This window comes from Gambusia affinis, linkage group LG01 (genome assembly GCF_019740435.1).
Source record: "Gambusia affinis linkage group LG01, SWU_Gaff_1.0, whole genome shotgun sequence".
Lineage (NCBI taxonomy): Eukaryota > Metazoa > Chordata > Actinopteri > Cyprinodontiformes > Poeciliidae > Gambusia > Gambusia affinis.
The window spans coordinates 28,669,103-28,689,249 of record NC_057868.1 but is presented as its reverse complement, the minus strand read 5'-3'; the positions used below and the strand labels follow the sequence as shown (position 1 = coordinate 28,689,249).

General features: G+C 36.7%; 1 protein-coding gene across 1 annotated transcript in view; it reads left to right on the top strand.

Moving 5' to 3' along the window:
• The first annotated feature begins 4,904 nt into the window (after positions 1-4,904).
• Positions 4,905-20,147, top strand: part of opn7b (opsin 7, group member b) — a 47,405-nt gene continuing 32,162 nt past the window's right edge. The window contains exon 1 of the mRNA XM_044114619.1: positions 4,905-5,268. The gene's annotated coding sequence lies outside the window, so the exon portion shown is untranslated. The remainder of the gene's footprint in view (positions 5,269-20,147) is intronic.

The following is a 20,147-nucleotide window of genomic DNA, read 5'->3' as shown; positions in this document are numbered from 1 at the left end:
CGATTAGTGGCTTTTTGAACAAACCTGGAGCAAACGTATGCAGTTTGTTTACTCCTGACCAAGGTCACTGTCTTTGCTTTGTCAAGTTGTAAAACTCAATTAGTCATTAATTACTTTGTTTCTGTTGGCTGAGTAGATAAGCTGCTTCTGAGGGATTTGGCTGGAATGGACATGCAAATTCATCACTGCCATAACTAGAGCATGTGGATTGAGTTTCATCTTTAAATCAAAAAGAAAAGCTCGTCTCCTCAGAGCAAAGATAGGCTCTCTAGTTCTGTTTATTGAAGTTAGTTATTTCTTCCTCTGCTTTATGCAAATAGATTAAGGATGAAAACATATTTTTTTCCATATTTTCACCTTGCTCATAAAAGCCATGCTTTAAAGTTGCTACAGTAGGTGATTTATATAAAAGTATGTCTTTTACATTTATTAAAACTGTCACCATGTGATGGCGACATGTCCTCCCTGTGGTCCTACCGCCATGCGCAAAAACGCACCGCTCCCAGGTGAGAAACAACCAATCAGAGCCAGGACTGTCTCAGCTCTGTCAATCAAGCTAATGTATGCTGCAGCTGTGCTAATGACGGAGAAACATCCCAACATTACAGGAAATCTTTTTTTTCTGCTGTAGTGACAAAAAACTTTGGCTTATTTACAGAGGGAAACGGGAACCTGCTAACAGAAGTTTTCTGAGAAGTTGTTGTCTTTTTGAACTCATGAACCGTTGTCCAAGGTCACACAGCTGCTGTGCCGGAGATGTGAAAATACTGCCTTCTTTGTTAAGCTGATGGGAAGGCCTATGTTTACGTAACTAGTGGATATTAAAAAGCGATGTGTCTATTTGTTTGTTTTACTCTTGGATTTGCCGAGAGTCTCAACGGTCATTTCCTTTTCTTTGACCCTTGAACAAAATAGTGACAGAATGCATTCTGTCTTTCTTGATTTGTTCTTAATTGGAACAGTGTGTCATATCAAAATAAGATTTATTAATAAATCTTCTTACCACTGCCATTATCGGTGGTTACCAGCCTGAATATTCACGGTATTCTCTGGAGCTGTAGCACAGCAGAGAACATGGCTATTAAAATTCTAAAGAAAGGGAACAACCTAATTATCAGAACATTTATGTCACTGCCTGATGGAAGGACGGTTCTTAAACCTCCTTAAACAACAACATGTCAAACACTGTGGACCAGCAGACATGGCGTCTGCAATCACAGAGCTGCTCAGTGTGAAGGATGTAATCATGGATTGCTGGGAGCACATGCAACTTTTGGAGCAGAATGATTTCACAGCTCTGAAAGCAGCACATGGTCACAGAATGAAGACGCAAGGAACAGTGCAGCTCTGATCAACAGTCTGTCAAAGCAAGTTACCATTTTGTGTCGCACACTGTGAAAAACTGACGCTACATTATTTTGCAGGGATGTACATATGCTTCTTTTGAGTTTTTTTTTTCTTTTCAAAAAATGTTCATGTGTTCTGAGTGTCGTTGCAAATGACATCGTTGGTGCAATTACCACACCTCTCGCCTGATCATGGCCTGTTCACACATTCACACAAGCAAAAGTGAGGAGCACACTGCTAATGGAGACACACCCAGCTTGGCCTGAATCAAGCCAGATATTATCTGACTGGAGGGAGAGCTGACAGTGGAGAGGGCGCTTAGGAGGCGTGTCAAAGACAAAAATCGAGGAAGTAGCTCCAGAGGTTACGTCTGGACCAGAAACAGAGTTAACAAGAGGCTTGAAACATCTTTAGGAGAATTAACCAGAGACACAGAGGGCTAGAGATACTAAGGTTGACACTGAGGCATCAAATGATCAGCAGCCGGCTCCTGTTAAGCTCCTGCTGATGGACTAGTTAAGAGCAGGTGTGCAGGAGAAAACTGTTCAGTCCTGCCCTCCAGTGTAAACACACCAGACAAACACAAGAAACCCAGATCCCTGCCATCAGTCAAAATACTTTAATCGACAAACTCGCTTACAGTAGTGAGTTTGTCGTTACTTTACACAACACTTTACACTCTAGACTACTAGAAAAAAATAAACCACCAGAGGTAAAACAGTAAAAATGAATAAATTAGAAAAGAAAATATATTAACCAATGATGTCGCAGTGGATTTGGGAAAACATGGTTGTTTTTATAGAGGTCTCTTCTTAATGACTTGACCCCAACATGTGAACATTAAATGTCCACACCTGTTTGTGGTTGAAATTTTGGACACTATAATTTGTGCAACAGCAATGAAGATGAGATGTTTCTATATTTTTTCCCAGATATTTATTTGGAAAGGATTTCATTTGTCAACAGGCTGAACATGGAAATCGTCCAGCCTTCCTTTCAACAGCAGAACCAGACTCAGATTGAACAGTTTTCTGCCGCAACCAACTGGGGGTTGATAAGAGAGGTAAGAGAAAAAACACAGAAACACTAAAACTTAAAGAAAAAGTACATAAAATAAAATTTGCTCTTATAAAGTACTCAAATGGGTGAATATAAATCTTTTAACTAATTTAACCACCATGCTGACTACACTCATATTCTCTTTCTCTCTCAAATATGGAGCTGATAATCCATCACCTCAAATAGTTAATTTATCATAATAGCTTTGTAAAGTAGTGTTGTCAACATACAGTATTTTTTTCTTAGCTCTGAAATCCCACTCCATTATGACACCTTTTTGAAGCAGTAAACAGGGCTTATGCTGTTGTTCAGAATCAGAACAGTAACATATAAGTGGCCCATATCAGCCACTGAGTTTCAATTGCCTCATTGAGTTTCTCTATTCCTAAAACTCTTAATTTTCCTGGCTTTAATACAATAAAGCACAGAGTATAGTGACCCACATATTGGAAGGGTTGCTTTTCCCCAAACTCATGAATAAGACAAAGAGAAGATGAAGCAAGAGGGACTCAGTGAGACACAATTTCCAGGAATGAGCATAACCAGAGCTCAACTAACAACTGTACGTCGTTATAGCAACTAAAGTGTCTACATAAAGTTAATTTAAAGATGAAATTCATGAAGCACAAACAATGTAATATTAACACAAAATACCTGATGTTGTACTGACATGCGATAAAGAATGCATGTCTTCGAATAAGCAACAGGAATGATCAGATTGAACATGTACAACCTGCATGGTCACTTACAAAGACGATGCATTGTTAATCATAGTCTATGAATATATTATGAAGCTCCTAAAATTGTCATTAATTTGTTTTGTGTTTAGTTTTTAAATGTCTGGATGAAACTCAGGAACTGATTAATTTGATCAAAAAGTAGGCTGGAATGGCTTTTTCAACAACTGAACCATTAAATTCATTTACACAAAGTTCATGTAGGTTCCTATAATGTCAGAGTCAGAACACATCACAGTCTGCTAGGCTGGATGAGTAACTACAAGCACTTTCCTTCATCTCCATGATGGAATTTTAAAATGATTTATTTCCAGTGCTTTCGCCACTTAAACTCCGTGCAGGAGCGGGAGCACTCGATTAAAAACAAAAAGAAAGAAAGAAAAAAAAACAAAAAAAAAAAACACCCCCACCACCAAACATGTTATTGCTGCTATACATTATAATATCGGACTGGTAAGAATGACATCATAATTTCTTGATATTTGTGATGATTAGAAGGTTTTCATTGATTAAACAAACAAAGAAGCGAAAGGAATGCGCCCAGTTTTTTGCAACTTCCCCCCCCCATCATTTTGAAAGAAAAATGCATGCTAATAAAAAGAAGACAATAAAATCCTAGTCCGTCAATAGTCAAGAGTCTCCTAGCGATGAGTACATCAGGGCCAAATTGGAACAGTACTCTGCCCAAGGACACCAAACCATGTTGTCTGAAATCCTCTAATTGGGTTACAGTCTCAAAAACTAGAGCTTTTCATCAGAGTTTCATGAAATAAAAGCCAACGTTAAGATGGAGTGTTGATAGGCAGGGATGTCTGTGGTATTTTAAGTTAGGAGTTTCATGTATTCCCCACCAAATACAGCGGCCTTCTTATTTTTATGAATTTAAAACTTGTTGCATCTTGTTTTCTTCTAATTTTGTATAAAAAATGCAGACACCGGATGTCAGGAAGCTGTTTGGCTGTTCACCAGGTACGACTCTGATGCTGCTGTCTATGTTTGCTGATGACTCTGGGAGAATCAAGGTATTGTCGCCAAGACTGAACAGGTGGACAGGAGTTAGATGCGAAGACAACATGCTGCATTCATTCCAAACAGATTTGTAGTGAAAGGTTTCATATTGTACACTTGTGTGCTCGGCTAGACAAAACAGAACAGAGTATTTGGGGTGCATTAATTCTTTGATGTAACACATGTCTTCATTCCATCATCTGCCTTTCTGTTTCTTTAAAAAAAAAAAGAATTATTGTTGTGGCTTGCGTTAGATCTTCCGACACAGATTTAATTTCTATTATTTACCGGTAGTGAATTCACCGGTAGGTTCAGATAATCTGCAGAGCAACGACACATGCAGCGCTGCCTTTGCTGGTGGCAATAAATTGTGCTTGTTGGCAAAGATTAACAATGACGTTTTGCACTTCAAAGTCTCAATCCCTCCAAGCAGAGAACTCGCCCGGGCTTCTTTCTATCCCAGCGTTCTCTCCTTGCATCTTTCATTCTGAATCTTTGCCTCCTCAGTGTTTTGTAGTGCTCCATATGCAGCATAATACTCGCTGAAACCTCATAATAGACATTAAATCTTATTATAAATGAGAGAAATAAAAATACAGTTTTTGAAACCACAGCAGCGGGCAACAAAGAGGGCATGAGGTGTGAAGCAAAAGAATGCGGAGCATGAAGTGCTGAGACTGACAGTGCTGTGTGCCTAGGTCTGTTTCTGTGAGAGAGGGAGGAGATGCAGTGTGGAGAATTCGTGTGCTGGAAGGAGATTTAAGTGGTGAGCGAGAGCAGAGCGACAGAGAAGGGACTGGGGTGAGAGTGGGAGCTGAAGACTGAGAGAGAAACAGGCAAGGGGGAAAGAGGAGTAGGGGAGCATCAGAGTTGAGTCTGCTTGTAACCACCGCCTGTCGGATCTCCTTCAGCAGACGGGCTGCTGCTGCTGCTGCTGCTGACTGGAGACTGGATCCTTTTGCAGCACACACACCAGAGTTTCCCTGTGGCTATGCGTTCAGCTTGCGTTAACCTCTGCTGGCTCCGTCACTGGCACACATGAGCGAAGGTTTGACCAGCTTGGACCTGACTCAACACCCATGAACCCCTGCCAACTCTGGCATACCGTCTCATTAAGGTAAGGGAATGAAGACTTTTTCTGACTCTAACTGGTGTTCAAACAGCATTTGACCTTTTCAGTCATACATTTACATATTAATTTAGAAAACTGCTCTAAAACTAGAGAGAAGTTTACTATGTACGCATTCTTTGTCAACAAGAAACAGGGCAGTAGTTAGGTCAAGCTGTCACTGTTTTCAGTCGTTTGTAATGAATATTAATCTCTGACCTCAGAGTTACTCTACATATTGCTGGTTCTTGTGCTTTCACATTTAATGCAAATGATATTATTAGCTCCACACCATGTCTGTCTCCTGCAGGACTTCAACAAATTGTGATGTTGAGATGAGACGTAATGAATGTGTTGGCCCCGGTATCTATTGCTCACACACTCAATATAGGTCGACCGAGCCAGATCTTAAATCTGTTTGTTGTGCAGGAGAAATTGATTGAGTTAAAGCCCTGGCCCTTGGAGTTTTATAGCTCTGAGAGACTTGCTTTAAACATCTATAGAAAGTTTAAGAAAAACAAATTAATGCATGAATCCCTTTTTGTCACTCTAGTTTGTTAGATTTTGCAATGAACATGTTCACAACTGGAATCTCTGCAGCACAAACAGACGCCCCCCAACCTCCTAAAGCAGCTGCCTAAATATACATGTCTCTGTAACGTGAGCTTTAACTACCAGAAACTAACACTGTTGCTGCATCTTTGTCTTATGTTTATGCTCAGTTTGTATCTCTTGAATGGATCTTTTTCTAAATCACTCTTAACAAGTTAGTCTTTGAAAAAAAGAGTACACCCGGTCTAAATTCTAGGATTTTAGTTCTTTTTTTTTTTTTTATCAAACACATAAAGTCATGATGTAATAATCTAGTTTTATAAGCATCCTTGTTCGGAATGACATGACCACATTTTATAAAAACAACATAAAAGACTTGCTGTGTAAACAGACTGCTTGAGCTCAAAATATTCTACGCAGTTTTGATGCAACTTTCTTAAAGTGCTGCACAACACAACTGCAAATACGTCAGTAAATCAAAAATAATAACCTTCAAGCTTTTTTGCACTCACATTTAATAAGAGTTAAATGAAATCTTTATTACATGGAGTGCTGATGCGTTTAAACTCTTTAACTTTAAGGATGAGCAATTCAACTACTTGTGTTGGGGTTATCAAAGAAACAGCATGCATATTTGGAGCAGATACACTTTGTATTTAGAGTGAGATGTGATCATTTTAAGAGAATGAGCAACACACGTCAAGAGACGTTTGGCAGAGCAGACGTCCAAAACATTCTGCTGTTTGATATTCTGCATTACGTTGCCAGCTGTAATAATAATTAGACAGGCCATGTCTAAAATCCAACATTAGGACACCAAGCTTAGCTGCTGCTTGCTGTCATTATTGCTGCGGGAAAATCTTTAATACCCATTGCTCCACGGCAAATTTATTATAGAGTCACGTGGCGGTCAGGACCAGAGTGGGAGCAGAGCTGAGAAACTGCATGTCAAAGCAAGAGTCAAAGATGCCTTTGCTCTTGCAGAGCAACATCCAGATTCTGTTTTTCCTTTTAACAAAAAATTGAGAGAAAGTAGGAAAATGTCACAAAAACAAAAATTAATATTCCTGGAGTGGCTTTGGATTTGCTATATTTTAACCTAATGCTCCTCTGGACACGTATGGAGGAAAATGTTCATCAGGAGTTGAAATAACTGGACAGAAAAACACCTTTGCACAAGTCCCCTGTAACTTTCAATAACAGCCTCAAAATGTATTGCAAGTACATCATCAATATGATCCATCTGTTGTCCTCCCTTTTATCTGAGAAGTTTCATCCAATCAGTTTGCTAAAAGAAGATTCCTCCTCCACCAAGAAAAGGAATTTGATTAATTGGAAGCATTTCTGTTCAAGAGAACTCCCACAGTCATTGTGTAGAAACTAAGGGAGCCCTACATCTGTCTTATTAAAGTAAGGCAGGACACTGAATTATAATAAAAGCATTATACTCTGCATAAAATATACATTTAATTTAAAAAAGAATAAACTTAGCTGGTGTTTGTTCAGTCTTTTTCACCCTACTGTCTTAAAAAGAAGCATTGTATTAATGATGCAGATAATATTATTAGAACCAATTAAGACGATCGACAGATTTTGCAGCAGTATGCATGTTTTATTACTGTTTTAAACTAAGCAGTTGCAGAAGATAGCATTATACAATGCCTATTATTGTGAAATATTACAGTGTACACTGGGAACTATTCACAGATTGTCACCTGGGAAACAGATGTATATTTTCTTAAATAAATAATTTCTTACAAAGAAAGGAAGAAGAAATACAGCAATGGACAACTGAAAGCATCCTTTGCATCTGGCAAATTGTGGTTTTGCTTTTCTTGCAGTCTTTTTTTCTTTTCTTTTTGTTTTTTGTTTTTGGTAGCCAGCTGCATGTATCTGTGTGTGGCAGGCCTCGGTGCAACTGTCCCAGTGAAGGCATCTGTCTTTTTTTATAAAGTAGGCACAGGCATTTTACTTTATATAAATAACCCATGACATAACCCATAAAGAACCACTCTAACACCATAGAGCCAGTGCCTTGCCAGTATGTTGAAAGGTCTGAACCCACAGTTAATCAGGTTTATGGAGCAGTTGAAGGAGAAGTCCCTTTTGAATTGGAAAGGTGATGTTTTATTGGACATTGTCCACTGGCTGATCCTGTTTTTGCTGCCTGGTAGATGCATCACATCTGTGCTGCTATCTCTTCAGATAATGCTCCTTTAGTTTTTTTAATCCTTTTCACTTTCATCCTGGAAAAGGCTTGTACCCTTTTTTTTGTTGAAAAAATTAAAGTGTTGTAGGGAAGAATAAAGCTCTGATTTATTTTGTAGTAGAACATGAAAACCGTGATTGTACGCAGTTTTCAGTGGAAGAGGTCACTGACTTAGTGTGGGAGTGCATAATGAATGGAGATTTATCATTGTTCCCTGGTGGCCACTTACTCATGCATCTACCTGTTAAATACACACTCAACTTTACACAGAGCAGCAGCAGTCAGCCTACGTTTAAGCCAGCTGTACCTCGCACTTTCACCGATTCATTCATATTAACCGGCACAATACGTACTATCTGTCGCCTTTTATTGAGGAAAATAACAAAATGGTTTTAAAGTTGAGAGGAGAGGTCTAAAATTAGAATCAACACCACAGTTACATAGTAAAACCCTCCAAACCCTGGGTTTGGGAACATGGAGGTTATTTAACTAATGCACACGGTCTGCAATGGTTTTCGTTTTAGGCTGTGGCATTTAAACAACACCTAGTGGGGCCAAAGGGGTTCCAAAAAAATATTCTTCAAACTATTTTACCTCCAACTGCAGCCGAAAGACATACTGAATGTGTTTCTTTAGGCCAAACTCTGACCCTATCATCTTACTACTGTGAACTTTTGTTCAGTTTCTGGTTCTTACTGAAAGAAAATGCAGGCGGAGTTAAACAGTTTTTCTCTGTAACTGTCTGTACTGAAAATAAAGAGTTTGATTTTGGGATACCAGGTATCTCAGTGTTATAGAAAGGACATCTTTTACAGAAGCTACAGATCTCAATGCAGAGGTCCCTGGTTCAATTCCCAGCCCCGTGGCATTAGCTGCATGTCTTCTTTATTTCTTTCTTTCACAAGAGGCAAAAAATATTTTAAAATTTAGTTTGGTTCGCTATATTTACTACATGTCAAGCATAAAACTAAATGTAACAGCTTTTTGTAATTCGTAAAACACACATCAAATGCAGATAGTTTATTGTTTGCCCATCTTGCTCCAGTCTGCCCATTTTGCCAAACGGTCAAATTTGCAAACCCTCCAAATAACATTTGTAAGGAAAATCTCTCAATTTAAAAACGTCTCCTGAAAAAATGTAAGTAATAGTGAAAAAGTTATTTTAAAATCAAACACACTGGAAAACATAATGATTGATCATTTTTCAAATATTGCTATGAAGGTTTGTGTTGACAGGCCTTCCCACTCGGATGCCATCTTTGAAGCCAAAGTCTTTGGTTGTGGCTGCATAACAGAAAACAGTTCTCCTGCTCCGAGGACCATCCACAAAGCAAAACTAGTCTTTAATAAAGGAGCCTTGTCTTTTAAAACCGCTTACCCTCCACGTGGAGAAGAAATTGTACAGTCTATTCACAAACCTGATTGTACCAAATCATTATGATTTCATTTCATTCTACCACAATCTCTTTTTCCCACACAGTGTGGTTGAATATGAGGTCAAGAACACAAAGCTACATTGAAAAATTATCTGTGTTTTTCCCCTTAATGTTGATGATGCTGTAATTTATCATCTTCCACTGAGACCTCAGGGTTTGGCAAGAGATGTTTGCGCTTTTGTTCTCCTGTCAGTCGCTATACTGGTTATCATCTGTTCACCACTGCGTATGTAGAGAGTGTGCTGCAGTTTTCTGCAAACATATAACTGTGTAAATATATCTTGCAGAGGCAGCGTCAGCCAGAATTTAATCTTTATTTTTTCTGCCATTTTTTTCATATAGGTTATGGACACTTCTTATAGCCCCATATATATTTCTTGTAATGAATTTATTGTACTTCTACAGTAGTAGAAGTACAATAGGAATTCAAAAATTTGCTTACATATTTCCTGTTCTTTCTCTCACAAGTAGGAAACATGTTGGGATCAGTTAAATACCTTGTCAAAAATATTTAATAAAATGCATCAGCCATAAATGTTTAATTTATAAATAATATTCAAACTGGAGTCTGGAGTAGACAGCAGGACTCAACATCAGCAGCATTTTAATAGCGGCTGATGCATTCTCTGACTATGTGCAGTTTATCTGAACTGGATCCAGTTTTTAACGGGTGAACTGCTGTGTGCAACGCTTTGACCATAGAATTTGTCCCAGCTGTGTGGCGTTCATTAACCCTGTCACAACTTCAGCATGAGGGAAAATCCTGTTTGCTTCCACACAGGGTGAAAATACAAATTAATTTTGCTCTTTAACATAATCAAAGTGAAAGCCTTGCTCACTGAACAGAGAGTGTCGCGCCGCTCAGTGGGATCCAGCGCTTTTCCTTTTCTCAAGTAATTAAAAATACCACGTTGTTAAAAGAAGTGCTTCACTGCAGAACGCATCTGGTAAAAATAATTAAAGAAGATGCACATTATCTGTGTTGACTGCAAGGGCCCAGCGAACGACCCGGAGGGGAGTTTTTGTACTTTGGACAGCTTATTGTACCAAAACAGTCTGAAATTAAAGCTGCAATATTTGCTGTGACAGAAACTTAACTGCAAAATCCTGCTCAGTAATTGTACAGTTAAATAACACCAACGTAAATGCATGTTTTCACTATATTATCAGAAATCTGACACGACTGTTCATAACCATGTGAACATTAATTTAATAACAAATATTGGTATAGCATCTCATTTAGAGATCTCATGACGTTAAAACGCCTCAATGTGGGAAGAGCAGTTGAGCCGCTTTTACCACATACCTACAGCATGTGGAGAGTAATAATTATTAGGAAACACAAATACGATGCAGTGTGCTCCCTTGAACATCTCACTAGGCATACGTGGTCTTCAGCTGGGGGCCACTTGTCATTAATGCTTTGCTCCTTTCACCCCACTACATATCCTGGTGAAAGAGAGACGGCTAGAATCTCTACCTATCACTCCTTCCATCTCAAAAGCTCAGTGCCTCCTGCTGCAGTTCTTTAATGGCTTTCTGACACCCTTTCTTAGCAGCACTCGCAACTAAAATAAGAAGACTTTGCAAGGAATTAATACTATGGAACTGAACCAAATTTATGTCTGTATACTCTAATACATATATAACACACACTTATTTACACATTAGAGTCTAAAAAATCTTATCCATCTCATGTCAAATAGCACCAGCAGAAAGGACATACAGTAGTTCTGATCTACAACTTCTGAGTATTCCTTGTTATGAAAAGATAAAATATCAAAATGAGGTTTTAAGCAAAAATCCTTTAAATATTCAGATCAAATGATGAAAGTCTGAGGGTAAAGGCAGGGTAAGGAAAGAAATTATGAAACTGTGGCAACAACACTCGAAGGATGCAACAATTTGAAGGCAACGTTTAATGAATGGTGGCAATTTTGTCATAGAAAAAAACATGCACTAATGACTGTTGATGGTGTACACAAAAGAAATAAGTTCATAATATCTTGTGTAAAATATGAAACAGCAAGAAGAGTTTTGGCAGAGATTTACAAAGATTAGAAGATGGAGAGTTAATTTTTAAAAAAAAAATAATGTTAAGAAAAAGCCCATCTGAACATGGGACTTTATTCCTTTATTCTGTTGTCTGAAATACTTGAATTTATCCCAGAATATAACCTATAGCAAGTCATAGAAGATCATATGAGAGGAGGAAACCCAACTTTGTGTATGTTAGCTGCTCTAAGTATAGTAAATGTAATTTTCTTGTCATCTTGTGGCAGCGTGTTGGAGCAGCTCTGTTACGTTATTTCTGATATGTTTTCTCAAGACTTCTGTTCATAATGTTTTGGTTGACTCATTGGTTGCAAGACTGACTGCTACCAGAAATACTTCCTCCCCATAGCATCATCATCTGTGACACTTTGAAGCAAAATGTTTTAATTTTTTTTTCTTTTGTACATAATTTTCCCTAAATATGTTTACCGAAGAAGAAAATGTGTACATCCTCTTTTTGTAAAAGTTTTATGTTGTTCTTAAACCATACAAATGCACATAGAGTGTTGGTTCTTTAAAAAATTTGATTTTCTCACAGTAGATACTTCTTAAATTTTTTATTATTAATTTATTTATTTATTTTAAATCAGGGACTCTAAAGTTTTATTTAGCTACACTGAAACTACATACAACCTCTTTGGATTGTGAAGCTGCAAAATCCTGCTCAAGAAGAAGCCAAAACAGATGATATGAGCCAACTCATTCAGGCTATTCAGGCTTTAGCTTTAGCACAACCAAAGTTCTGACAGTCAGACCACAAAGTCTCAACAAGCCTCATTAAACAAAGACTTTAATAAGCAACAAGGGACAAGCTCCAAATTCAGTCCAAGGCTGTCCCATGAATATGTTTCCCTCAGAGCCTTTTGAAGGTGCAGGGTCTCATCCTCTGCCGTGATTGGTGCTGTGTCCCAGAGCTGGTCCAATGGGCTTTCCACAGGAGGGAGGCAGGCCAAGGGCTCCAAACAGCCAAATGTCAGTGTGTGTTGCCACGCTCAAATCTGCATGAAGAAAGGCTGCCCCACTTCCTCTAAGGCTAGGTCATTCAATAAATTACAACGTGTAATATTCAGAAATTTCTCCATTGTGGGTCAACAAAGGATATTTCTATTCATCTGTAAGATTAAAAGAACCTTTTAAAAATAACAAGCTTTAACCAGGTATTAAACATAATTTTCAGGTCCCATTTTGGCATATATATGTTTTTACTGGTCTGATGTAATGTTGTAATTTTAAATGTTGTGTTTTCATTTGTTGTAAGTAGAAAATCATCATGATTATTTAATAAATGGACTCAAAAAACAAAACAAAACATCTGTGTGTAATTCATCTGTATAATGAGCTGGACTCAGTGAATTGACTTAGTAAAATAAAACATTTCAAATTTATTAAGTAGGATTGTCGGACTAAACAAAACATGACCAAAGCCAAAGATGAGAAAGAAATATTTACTAAAAGTGAAAAAATAGATCAAGGAAAACATAAAACAGCAGGAAACAGAGAAAGTAGAATATTAAAATTAAACAGGAACTGCACTCAAATGAAAAGTCAAAGGTCCAAAATCAGAACATAGAATGTCACAGAACTTAAGAACAATGTAACAAACACAGCCAGATTGCTTCACTGAGTGAAATGAAAATTGATTTAAAATATACTTTTGAAAAGAAAATATCTTTAGGGCCGCTGTTTGTGATCTATGGGAATGTTTTTGCTTGAATCACTTGCTCTTATCTCACATTGAGAACTGGCTGAATCATTGCATCTCTACTTAACATTTACGGGGAAAACCATTTATGAATGAAAAATGTGTAGAAAGATTAATAGCTAACAGTTTCAGTCTGGAGCAGGAGAACTGTTTAGCTCAACATACTTTATTTCCGAGCAGTAGCAGAATCAAACCGTGTAGACAATTTGAACAAAATCTACAGATTTGTTTAGAAATAAGAGCATATCCAACATACGTCACATCTCACGGTCATTATATCGTGATTCATTTTCGTTCATGATTTATTCAAAGAGTTTAACATGCTGGTTAAGCTAGGGCTTGACTTTTACTCCAAGTGTTTAAAATAAGTTTTACTTCTTTTTACAATACAACCTATTGTTAAACTTTATCAGAGACATTGTTCTGGTTATATTCTTTCTAAAAGAGACCCACTGAAGAGCTAAAGCTAAATCTATCCAGCTGGCAGAGGGCCAAGCATCACTCTGTTGCCACAGCTCGCATAAAATAGTTTCCTGCAAGTGCAAAGAAGACCGCTACATTAATTATACTCTCAGCCAACTTTTCAACTTTCACTTTCTGGCTTAATGCATATTGAATGAAACACATGGATTTAGTCTCTGTTTTGAAATGTATTAAAGGGCATATGCATTAATTTGCACATTGATTTAAATATTCACGGTTTTGTCGAATGGAGATGGTTCAGGTCAAATTTAAGATCAAAGGAACATGGGGCTGAATGAAACTCTTAAATGAATTACTAGTTTCCATGAACTAGGTTAAGGTTTAATCTTAACTTTCTCTTATTTCTCTTAATCCACATTTATTACTGACTCCATTTCTTTTTTTCTTTTTTTTAAAAAAACACTTTTGTGTAAAAACCCCATTTAAATCTCCAGCTTGTGACACTGTTGAGGTCTGAGGACAGAAGTGGCTCAGTATTCATGAGTTCAAGTTAATGCTGCAGTGTGACAGCAGTGAATATAATTAGGCAAACTGGATAAAATGTCCACTGACATGTGGCACTAATATGAGATGAATAATGGTGTAGATCAACAGATTATGAAAGACTTATCAAAACAAAAACATACCCGGGTACTCCTTGAATCATCATGACTGTCAAACAAATACTGTTGAGCGGCGCTATTACAGGAAAAATGAGGGCAGTCATTGAGAAACAGTTCTAAAAGATAAACCATTTCTTCAAAGACGCTTCGTTGTGACAGGTTCATGTCACTCTGGTTGTTTGGTTTGCTCTCTCTGAAGTGACACAAACTGCCAGCTTAAAAATAAAAGTGTGACTGCAACAGCATGCTGCGATCCAGACTGAGCAGCTGCCTTCTCCACAACTTTGTTGTAACCAGAGTTGTGTGTATTTATGGCTTTGGTTTCCTGAATGGTAAAGGGACTGGTTCTCTATTTATTTATTTATTTATTTATTTATTTATTTATTTATTTATTTATTTATTTATTTATTTATTTAAATCATCCAAGAAAATATGCAATGACGTTTAATTAATGTTTGCAATCCATGCAGTTTATGACTGAATCCAAGACTTAGATTCAGACATCTTTCATTCACACCAGGCTATCGACAGACATTTATGGGTTTAAGTACTGTATGTGTATGGGTGAGTAACCCAGTATAATGATATATACTGGTAATAATGATTGTTGGCTAGTGTGGTCATTCCCTCAGGGGTAATGATTCCTGAATGACGAGAAACCAAATGCCAACCATTCTTCCCATTATCTGCATCATGCTTTTTGTATGATGGTGTCTGTCCCAGCTTAGACGATATGAACAACTCTAATGAGGTGTTCAACACAGACATAGGAATCACAGCAAGGTTTCCAGGGAAGTTCAGTTATAAGGGTAAATTTATCAGATGAATGTCTGAAAAGTGTGGCCTGCATATGTACTTTGCCCTGCTGAGTCTATACTTTGTAGAACCGTCTGTTTTTTTCCCCCTTTCTACCAGTTTTGCACAAGCAGAGACTAAAATTGTTTCTCTATAAATTATAGCAAAACCTAAAAACTGAAATAGAGAACCTGCTCTTTACCCCCAATGTAGGATAAATGATCAAAAGGCAATAGAATCATGCATGGATGGACTTTTACACTTTGGATTGTTCTAATCTTGTTTAATATTTTGATTATAATTTGTGGTTGTTTTGCCTTTATTTGTAGTTGCATCAGGATCAAGGACTGAATACACTTCTTCAAATTTAGGCATTAAAAGAGACTTACTTCCATTCAACTCAATTTATTTTCAGAGTTCCAATTCACAACAGATGTCTTGTTAATGTACTTTTACAAACAAGTCATGTGAAGTCCATCACACATAGATCCAACTTGATTCTAGCTATCAAACAATCTGGTTCAGTTCAAGTTATTTAACAATGTTTTCTAAGAAAATCAAACAAATTACATCAAATCATTGACTTGCAGCAACACTAAAATATATTTTTTTCTTTGTTTCATCTTTATAAAGTACTCATTAACAGCATCCAGTTTACACAAAGAGAAACCTGTGACTGTTTCCAAAAGTAATTTTGTAACAACTTTCTGATAGACCTGATGCTTTACAATCACGACGGAGGAAAAGATTTTGATCTGTGCAAATCTATGTGGGACTTAAAAGAAATATGTGTTCATAAGCGGAATCCATGGCAACAAATTTACCGTACGCATTTTTCTCTTATTCTTATTTATATTTTAAAACTCCCCAAATGGTTGTTTTTATCCCTTGCTCCATAACAATGCTCAACTTAAAACTTAAAAAATTAAAACTGTAAAGTGCCTTGTGTATTTTACCCATCTTTGTGCATTTGTATTAACTTTGTGCTTATTCATTTAAAAATAACACTTATTTATCCTCCTGACTTTGGCTTTGAAGTTAGCAGAACATGTTTGATCCCTTGGTGTCTCAGCTTCTCATCTCATGACTTTGAGGTTTGAAAGATTACATCGGGTCTGTGTTGCAGTCCCTCTGAAACTGAGCCTCTTCTGTCTGTCTGATGCAGAGCTTGATTCACTGCCACCTTTCCTTTCTCAACATTTGTAATTACGTCGCTGTGTGAGGTCTGCGGCTGGCACAGCAAGAAGTTGTTTAAGGGGTGAAGGAAAATGGATGCCCAGCATTTCAAGATGAAATTTAAAATGGGTAACAAAAGCAGAGTGGAGGGTGGAAAGCGAGACGAGTGCATCAGGTATTCGGATCACTGTTGTTGATAAAACCTTCAGACTGGGATCAGATTTATGTTGTTCTACAACAACAACTCATGCTGTGTTCCCGCCTTGACCACTGCTATGTGTTTACAGCTCTGCAGCATGTCCTGCCCTAAAGAGGAAAAAATAATGTCAAGGTGAGGAAATCTCTATTGTCGATGCTGCTTTCACTGATTGGTGTGCTGACTTGAAAAGATGTCCATAAGAGTTTAATGAGAAGGTGGATGAGACACGATATTTTTGTGAGCAGTGTAATGTTGAACTTTTGAACTGAGTCAACAACCGAAGCCTAATTTGTTTCCTGTGGGTAATTCATTTATTTACGATAGGCTAGAGTGTTTGTCTCAATAAATCACTGAGACACTGAGGTTATTTTATTTCCTCTCTTGAACATTAGGTTCATATTGAAATATCTTTAAAAAAATCTGAAAACAAAAAAAAAGTCTAAAGAAAGCGTTACAAAGAAACGTAACTTTAGTCCTTGTCAACAAAGAAGATAAAAATGGTTTAAAACTTCAGCTTCATTTTACGTAGGTTAAAGTTCTTTTGTAGAGTTGTGCATTATAAATAAAATATACTATAATTATTTTTATTAATAAATGCAAAAATAAGTAAAGATGATGGTTAAGAAATACAGTAAAAGCCAGCCAGAGCCAATTTGCCAAAGGTTTATAGAAACAAATCCTGAAACTCTCTTTTACACAGATGTTGCATTCTCAGGGTGACAATCAGTCTATGTTGTCCTGGTTTTACAAGCATGAAGTAACAGACCGACAGGATGGCTATGCCAAATAAACAGAATATATTTGGGTCAAGGAAGCTGTTTGTGCAATTTTCTCATCTCTGACCCCACTCGTGATTATTTGGGAAGTTTCCTGTTGCTGGAATAGCTGTTTGCTTGAGAAGTCTGAAAGACTTAAATCACCCTGGGCTTATTTTATTTCCGGTGTTGAACAGTGAAATTCAAGTTAAAACTACTAGAAACAAAAATAGTTTAAAGAAAGTGTCACAAAGAGACAGAATACAGGCCATATCATGTAAAATTGTCAAGATTGTTTGCAACTTTGCTATTCTTTAGTTACATTTTCAACAAAGCAAAGGAAAACGAGATTGGTCTAAAACTTAAGTTTCATGTGAGTTGCTATATAAAAGGCTGCGTTTTTAAATTTAGAGTAATATGTACATCTTCTTTAGCTTATTGCCCTGCAACATCCTCATTTTATTACCCGACATTGCTGTCCCAGCTTTATTTTTTCTAATTTAATTATTTGCCCAGTTCTCTAAACAATGCCTGAAGGTTTCAATCTGCTTAATATTTTTTCCATAACTTGGAATTAAATGTAATGATATATTTTTGTTGTTGTTTTTGTCTGAGCAATATAGTTTAGTGCCACTTGAAAGGTTCAACAGGTTACTTGGAAAATATCTGGGCAATAAAATACAAATTATTTAATACTGCTCTGGTATTCAGTTCCCAAGATTATGACTTCACGCAGCATCTTTTCATCTTTTACTCGTGCACAAATTTTTTATTAGATTGAAATCTGATATTTTTACGCTTGTCCTTTGATAGTTTGAGTATTGCCTTTAAAATATTATTTGTTAATCTAAAAGAGGATTTCCAGTCTTAGTCTAAGATTTATTTTTACTATTCTGCCTGCATTTCAACCATTGCCAATTCATTGGTCCTGCAACTAAATATCATCTTTATAACTCTCAATTTTCATCTACGCTTACCTTGGACATTGTTTTATGGTCTCAATAAGATATTTTTGGCTTGTTGCACACACAGCAATTTACTTGATGGTTCAAGAAATAAATCTCAGTCTTATGCAACCCAGAACCCCTGGTACTGAAGAGATAATTCTACATCCATTTATGAGGATATGTGTTGGCATGGAAATTGTCTCTTGGATCAGTTAATTTTTTTTCCCTTCATGGTTTTACTTTAACAGTTAATTAAAAATTAAGGTGTTTCTGGCTTCAACCATATTGAGATAAGAGTTTTAGTTAAGGGCTCTGAAGCACTGCAGCTCAGGAGCTGGCTCACTTCATATATTAAACTATGAAATATTGATCAATTTTTTGTTTTCTTCAATTGTTCTATATTCCCATGACAATACATTACCCCACTTTGAAATTCTTGGTAAATATGGTAACATTGAGAACTACTGTAGACATTCTTATGTTTTTTTGCAGTTTTTAAATTTTACATCTTGTTTTTATTTATTTATTTTTTTGCCTTTTCTTTCAACATTCAGTTTTCCTAATCAGTTTTACAGCCAAATTCACAGAAAATATATTCCCACAATAGGATCATGTTCCATTCATGCTTCTCTGGAAGCTTAAAATACCCACGATAACTTTCAATTACAGATTTCTTTTATTTTTATTTTTTTTTTTTACAGATGGTGTTGCATATTAAATAGGATTCAGTCAGGCATTATTTATTATGTTGCACTCATGTTTAAAACAGAACAAAATCAATAAGAGTCAAAAAAGAGTGAAGTTCAGTATTAGTTTAATAAAAGATTGAAATCAACAATGTTGAACAATTACATATTTGTGAACATTTTCTGTTTTTTTATTTTTATTTTTCCTGTGTCAAGAAAATTAATTACTACAACTTTTCATCATTTTGTCCTTCTACTTGCATCGGTATGATAAATTAGTCTGAGGTGCATCCAGACTGTGCATTAGCACTGCTTGAAAATAAATTAGTAAATGTTAAGAAAATGTGTCATGGATGCCTACAGTCAACTTACAGAGGGGTTTGACTTTGCAGATGTCTTCCAGTGTATTTTTTTTTTTTTTAAACTTGTACCCAATATTAATGCACATATTAATGCAAAAAATGATATCCCACCCAGTACCAGAAAAGAATGCATAATAAAGTGTCCAGTGTTCTTGTCATGTTGTTACTGACCCTTAATCCAATCATGCTTTGATCTTGTGTGTTTGAATAAATGAAGAAAAAAGAATAGAGTTAATTGGCTGGTTAATTTCACTCACGTGCATTTTGCAAACGTTCTAGCCATTACTGTATGCTTTTTTTTTTGTGGGGGAGTTTGCCTAGAATTCAATGTAAAGGACCAGATTAAAATGCTTTCATGGAGGCAGACATACAAAAATAATCCCTTCCTACAACACTGCAGTCAGATCATCTGGCAGGAGCCACTAATAAGAAGAGGGGCAACCCCATGTGAAATGGCAAAAACAATCAGGGTGCAGTGGGGCTGGGGGTGTAATCATTTGACTTTTATCTCGCTCCCTGTAGCCATGTGATTAACCAACATTAGGATTAGATTGTTCAGTATAAACTCTCAGTTCAGTGAATGAAAGCAGAGACATAATGGCAATCTGCTCAGGATCAAAAATACTCCTCTGCCACGAACAGGACAGACTCTGGAGGAATCTATGGGTTTTGTTTGACATGTCCACACTTCACTGTTTTTCATGAATATGTTAGTTTCACTACTCTAAAATGCAGCAGTTTAGGTAAATGTAGTCAGAGTAAAAGTTGATGTGGATCAATTAAAGAATGTGAGATTTTACTTCAAATCCATGACAATTCTCTGGTGTTTCTTTTAATCGTAATCAATGTATGGTTCTGTGGAAGAAAACTTTAGAAATTTAGAAGAGTTGAGCAGTTAATAAACATTAGGGATGAAACTCTATCCAAAA